Genomic DNA, 7,181 nt, shown 5'->3' with positions numbered 1-7,181 from the left:
GCCCTTCCTTTCCCCTGTGGGATTTACAGTTGGTTCTTCGGGTTTTGATCGGTCCGCCTTTTGAGCCTTTGGCTGAGGTGGATTTGAAGTTTCTTACTCTCAAGGTGGTTTTTCTGGTGGCCGTCACCTCTGCTCGTCGTCTTGGGGAGTTGGGGGCCTTGATGGCGCGTGAACCTTTCCTGTCCTTTACGGAGGGTGGGGTGGTGCTTCGCCTTGATTCTTCCTTTGTGCCGAAGGTCTCTTCACAATTTCACAGGTGCCAGGAGTTGGTCTTGCCTGCCTTGGGCTCTGCTTTGGATTCTCCTGGTGGTCCCCGGTGGTCCTTGTTGGATGTGTGCAGGGCTTTGCGCATTTATCTTGATCGCACGGCTGTGTTTCGAAAGTCTCACTCCCTTTTTGTCTCCTTTGGGGCTGCTTCCCGTGGGGGTAAGGCTTCTTCTGTGTCGATCGGACGTTGGCTGAAGCAAGTCATTTCCTTGGCCTACTCTCTGTCTGGGTCTCCTCCTCCTTTGGGTATTCAGGGTCGTTCTACGAGGGGAGTGGCTGCCTCTTGGGCGGAGGTTGAGGGTGTTCCTCTCTCTGAGATTTGCAGAGCTGGCACATGGGCCTCTTCTAATACCTTCATCAGGGATTATCGGCTCCTCAATCTGTTGGGGGATGATGGGAGTTTTGCATTGGGCGTGTTGAGCTCTGTTCGCTCCTGATGTTTTTTTCTTTTTTTGTTTCTAATAAATCTCTGGGTTTGTTTTGCTGTCCTGGCGGTTTGTTGTGTTTCTGGAATGAATGCCGGTGTCTGCTTTGGTATTTCTCACTTGTGATGAAGGTGTTGAGGACGTTGGGACCTGGGGGTAATGTCCTATTACTTATCGGTAATTTTCATTACTCCGGGTCCCGTAGTCCTCGACACCTTCATGACTTCCCTCCCTCCCTCCCTGTCTGCCGGCCTTCATTGTGGCTTGGTATTTCAGGAGGAATGCTGGGACCAGTACGCCTTATGTACTCCCAGTGGGAGGGGGAGGGTAGGACCAGCATTCCTTCGTTCTTTTTTTCTGTCGGTGAGATAGTAAATCTCACTTGTGATGAAGGTGTCGAGGACTACGGGACCCGGAGTAATGAAGATTACCGGTAAGTAATAGGACATTCCTGCTAGTGGAAACTTCCAGGAGAATCATTATTCACATCTTTTCATTGTGTTCTAAAATGTGCTATCTTTTATTTAATTCCCAGTCTATAGCTCTAATTTCCTGTCTGAGTTCACTATTTTCCTTTTTAATGTTTCTGCATAGTAGGATGAAGGGACACTTCTGTTTCGTCTCGTATACGGTTACCAAAATTACCTGTTGTGATGTAGAAGATAAAAATAGAAAAAATTAATATGTTGAGCTTAAAAATTCCAGTTTGTCATTAAAAATGTGAGTTGCAGTTGCCTGGTAGTGCCTGGCAGGGGTTCAGTCTCAGGCCCAATGTTTTTTTAAGCTACCCAAGACTAGTTTGGGACTAATTCCACGCTAATTCCGGAAGATCGGGGTTAGACAGTCAAATGTTAAATCGATCACACCATCAGTCGGATGTCCTAGCACAAAAGAGCTACCTGTGATGGCCCTACCTTGGTCTTTTCAATGGCTAGAGAGGTCGATTTTGAAGCTGGAGAACCAGGTTCGAGTCTGGTAGGAGGCTCACACATCCTGTGATTCTGGACAAATCACGTAATCTGTGTACCTTAAATTGAATTTGTCCTACTGTAATTCAACTGGTGCTCATGTAAAGCGATCTGATACCTTCGGGTCGAGTTTGCGCTATATAAAATTGCAACAACAAAAAGAATCTGTGTGTGTGTGTGTATATATATCTCTATGGTCCTTCTCTCATGCCATTTTGCTCTTTATGTTTTGGGCTCACCAACTCCTAGTCCTTTTCTTCTGAAAATATGACCATGAAGCACTCATTCTGTATATTATAACTTTAAGCCACCCACCCGTGATGCCACACAGTGTTCTTCTTCTGGCCTCCACCTCTGTCACTACTCATCCACTCTCCTTCACTCCTTGAGAGGGCACACAAGCAAAAGAGTCAGCTGTTCACCCACCCTCACCAAGAGCATGCCTTCCCATTTCTGCCTACATTCTTTCTGATTGACAGTGACTCAGCCACTACTTCCCACTTCTCGACCCTGCATACGGTGGCTGGACACCAAGCGTAAGTTGAGGGAAGTGTGGACGTGTTTGTTTTTTCTTTCTGTATGACTGTCTGCGCTTTCTAGATCCCTTGTTGAAAGTTGCGATAATCCGTTGTTGCTTTATGTTTACTGTGTATTTTATTCTTTTGAGTACAGTTGGGTTGCATAGTGTTATTCAGAGCTTAATTTGAGCCAGTGGTTACAGGTGGGGCCCACCAGCGCTCATTTTTGGGACCGGCAGTCATTTTTCCACATCAGACTTTGACCAGGAGCAAGATAGAGAAAAAAAAGACAAGTGAGAAAGGAGGAAGAGAAAGAGAAAATCTTGTCAAAGGGATAAAGCAGGGACCTGTAAGTGTGAGATAAGGGGGCAGGGAGTATCTGGTGATGGGTTAAGTAGGCATGAGGTGGAATCCAGACTACCCATTCTTTGTATACGGCACGCTGACATCCAATAGCACTAGCCACAGGCTTTGAGCAAAACTTTAGGCACCAACACTTATTCCTTTACAAATTATGCACTGGCTGTTATTTGCAGGGTTAAGATGCTGCAAGAATGACACCACGTGTTGTTAAATATCAAGTTCATATTCTGATCTGTTTTTTGATTGAAGCAGCCACTGTGCTCCATGCACTTTTTTCATCCAATTGTGGCCTGTAAACGCGTTCTGATATTATGAAGGATGGTTGCCTATCAGTTCTGCTGCTACTGGACCGAATGTTTTCTGCAAAGTAAATTCCTAGATCTCAATGGGTCTGTATCGGAATGCTGGTCTAGCTTTGTTTTTTAGGTCTCGCCTGACCCAGCGCATGCGCTGCTCTGGCGAGACTTTATTGAGAGGGCTCCAAAAAGTGCTACCAGGCCAGCCTAGAGCTACAGTGCATGAGCGTGGGCGCGCGCATCGCGCTTTTCCGCTATTACTTTCACATTCGCTATTACTTTCGCTTTGATATTTGATCGCGATCGCTTTCACGGCCGCTTGGCATAGCCAATAGGTCTTGCTTTTGGGACCTTATAAGTATTTAGTTATACAACTGTTGCATAGCTAAACACTCAAAAGTTCCCAAAGGCGAGACCTATTGGCTATGCCAATGCTTGTTCACCATGGTGTCTAGTTTGAACATTCACAGCAGAATCCTGAGCCTTTGTCTTACTATTAGTAACGGAGGACTCTCCTAATCAAGCTAACATCGGATTTAAGTGCACTCTATCGTCCATTTGTGTATGGCTTGCATTTAGCAATGTATACTAAAACATAGTTGCCCATAGCATTGATGTGGGGAAAAAAATCGGATGGTGTGGAAAAAAATATTTCCCAGATTTTTTCCTCTCATTATTTTGTGTTCTACATTGTAGTGGGCTGGAGTGGTTCACAATGCAGGCTCGTGTGTAACTGGTCTATCCACATGCAATGCAGGTAATGCTCTTAGAATTTCTTCTCCTGTAAATATTTGCACAAGACCTGCTAAATGCGGGTAGTTTGGAAGTACCACATGTATTTGTTTTCAGTGTATTTGTTCTATAACCCTCACAAAATCAATCAATAGTTGTTAGATTTGGCTTCTTCTGAAGAACTAAGTATGGGCCATGTGTTCTTCTTGTTCCTTCTGAGGCTACTTACGACTATGTCACTTTCAGTGCCTGAGACTCACACTGACATCTCATTGTGTGCAGGCAAATGACCAGTGGGTGTGTACGAGACACTTGTGAGCAACATCCTAGTCTGTAAATACATTGATATTTATGAGTATTGAGGTTACTTTAAAACTTCTAGTGGAGGCGGTAGCAGGGATTAGAACCAGAGCACAGAACATTCTATGGCTTTACATCCCAATAACATTTGGAATTCACACAGACGGCACTAAGTCGATAATGTAGATACATGTAAACTCATGTGAAAAAAACAAATCTCAATGTATCATCAGTTATTGAACAAATAAACATGGCCAGCATTCAGCAGCCTTGTACGACTCTTCCGCCGAAGAGGAAAGCTCATGGTTCCCACTTCCCTAAAATGATCCCTCGTCCTGTTGCATATCTTCTATTTTGGTGTTTTCAAATGGGCTGTGGTGATTGGCACTCTTGCCACCTCATGAATGATACAACTGACTTGCATTACATAGCCTTCTCTCACTCACTATCCTTGCATGTTTGCCAGTTGGGCGCAGATGAGTTCTATAGAGGTGGTCACCACGGTGACAGCTGTGAGCATCACTTAGACATGTTCTCCATTGCAGACATTTTTGCCATTGTGGCCGGTTACATTTTACCACTCCTCGGCTTTGAAATGTTCACGGCTACCCACCCTAGTTTCATGCTGAGCAAACAGGGGACCCTTTTGACTATAGTTCGCAGTTCACTCCTTTTCTCCCTGCCAGATAATAGGGATCATGGAAAATTGAAAACTCAAATTAAAAAGAAATGTATCTTCGAAAAATGACAATATTTTCTACATCAGTGTATAGGTACATTCACCTATATTAAAAATTTTAAAAAAACAGCTGAATATAATGTTAAAATAAACTGTGCACAAGTTAGATTCCTTTATTTGATCTTCACTGTTGTGAAATGGTCCGCGTCATGCGGTTGACTTTGTAGGTATCTTGAGTTTTCAGTCAATAACAATAACTGTGCTGGGACTTGTAGGCCTGTACTTGTAATCTGAAAAGTTAGTCTGAGCACATGTAGTGGTGTTGGCTAATGCCAGGCTGGGACAATGGGTCTCCTGCCTAGGTACCATCTCGCCTCCTGAGTGGTGGTCCTTATGGCAGAAAAACTAGGTTGGTTCTCGTCACACTGAGATGTCAGCCACTATGTAATTACATTTATATTGCGCTTACCACCCCTGAAGAGGCCTCGAAGCGCATTTTCGACAAGTAGTGCACTACTCCAGAACCTAAAAAAGGATTAGTGGTGAATTAGTATAGGGAAATATGAAATTAATTTGAGCGGTGGACATGTTATTCTGTTATTTGGATTGAAAGCAGTTCTTTGAGTCTGGCCCAAACCGTGCTTAATTTGTAAAAGAATAAGTGCCTTTGCCCAAAGCTCTGCTGAGAGGCCTGCGGCTGGCACTAATAAGTGTCTGCGCACCAAATGTGCAGGCTTCATTCCTCAGGCCTCTTTAATCCACCACCAGACACTTCCTGCCCTTTATCTCTCTATCGCATGTTTCTGCTGTCTCCCTCCAGCAAGTTTTCTGACTTCTTTTTCCTTCTTTCTCGTGTTTCTTTTTCCCTTTCTTGCTCTCAGGCAATGCTTGTTGAGGAAAAATACTTGCAGATTCTCGAAAATAAAACCCGTTGGGCCCCACCGGCAACCACCAGCTCAAATTAAGTGACGGGCTCAATCTTCTGGCGTAAGAAGTCAATCTTCCAGTCTTTGTTGCAGTTGTTCTCTGGCTGAATGTACAGCTTCCTGTGAAACATTCTCCTGACTCACAATATTAATATCTTGTCTATCTTGTTATTTTGCACCTCATGCCACATTTCTGCCATTCTCTTCACTGTAAATAACAATGTGCCGGATGTGGAACGGCGGCGAGGGATCCGCATCTCTGTCTGGATTCAGACTTGTGATCTGCAGATCACTTTACACTTCAGTTCGGACTTTTGGAAACATTCCTTCCATATTGATCTCAGACATTTATTCTCTTGGTGAAAGGCAGATATCCCATAACATCAATAGGGTTTATAGGTTTAGCACAAGCTGTCTTTCAGGCACTTTTTGAAATGGGTCCTCTTTTTCCAGAGCTGATGAGAAGGGGTGGGCACCGAGCAGAGCACCTCTGTTCGGCTGTTGCAGTGGCCATGACATGACTTTGTAAAAGTGATGCTTCCTTCATGGCCATAGGCTGTGCAAAGTATTCTGAGCCTGTGGGTGGGGCACGAAGGATCGCTTCCTGGTCCATTGACAGCCTTGAGTCACTACCATACACTAACCAACATGGCTGCGGTGGCCTAGTCTGGGAAAAGTGATAGGGTTGATCAATGCAGTGCAGATAGGGACGGCAGCTTCATCAATACCTATGCTGCTTATCATCACAGCCCCCTTCTTGGGGCTACACGTGCACTGTGGGCCCCCAGGATCTCCCAACCCTGGTGCATATTTTGTACGTGTATTTTACTCTGCACATCTTAGAATGCATGGGAGGTGACAGGTTCTAATCCCAGCTGGCTCTGTAGATTTACCTAGGAGGACGGATGGGTATCCCTACGGGTGAGGTAAGAAGGTTGGCGTCTCTTGAAAATAAATGCAGCTGCCTTTAATCTTTAGTCTTCTTCTTGCTTGGCTTGGGTACAGTGGTCACCAATGTTAAAAGGAGTCATTGGGGATAGGTATGTTGCATAACTTCACTTTCTTGTTACCCCTATTGTTGCTTTTTATAGAGACCCTCTCGCAACCCTGGGAGATTTATTCTTTCATAAAAGCACTTTATTTTTTATGTATTGCACTAATAATTCTTCTCGAGAGCTTCCTAGGAATAGTTTGCACTACACATAAAAGCCAGGGGATAAAATTTATTTTAATATCTGATATCCGACAATGCCACAAAATTTCAGTTTAATTCTGAAGGTGGTTGCAATCTTTTGGCCAAACCACTGGGTAGTAATAACAGTGCCTTTTAAAGCTAATTAGGCCAGAAGAGTTGGGACAAAAAAGACCTCTAGAGTATGCCATTCCCATGCTGGAGTGCCTCAGCCAGTCCTGAATTCTGCCTCTACATTCTGTGACATAAAGTCTTCATTATTCCACTGTAAAATGAGATCTGTCAGTCTCATTTTGGTTTATTTGCATGTTTTTAAATTAAAAGTATTCCACAAGAAAATAAAGCAATGAGAACTACCGCTCTCTGGGGGTGCCACCTGACCGGTATTTTACTGGCATGAAATGTATTTGTGCATCATGCTGGCATCCTGACTGTCAAACATAAGTGCATAAATCAACAAATGCAGATATGTTTCCATCTTTGTCCTATATGCTGTTCTACCTATGATCAATTGA

The sequence above is a fragment of the Triturus cristatus genome, chromosome 4_1 (assembly GCF_964204655.1).
Source record: "Triturus cristatus chromosome 4_1, aTriCri1.1, whole genome shotgun sequence".
NCBI classification, from domain to species: Eukaryota; Metazoa; Chordata; class Amphibia; order Caudata; family Salamandridae; genus Triturus; species Triturus cristatus.
The sequence above is the reverse complement of the archived record's forward strand: the minus strand, read 5'-3'. Positions refer to the sequence as shown.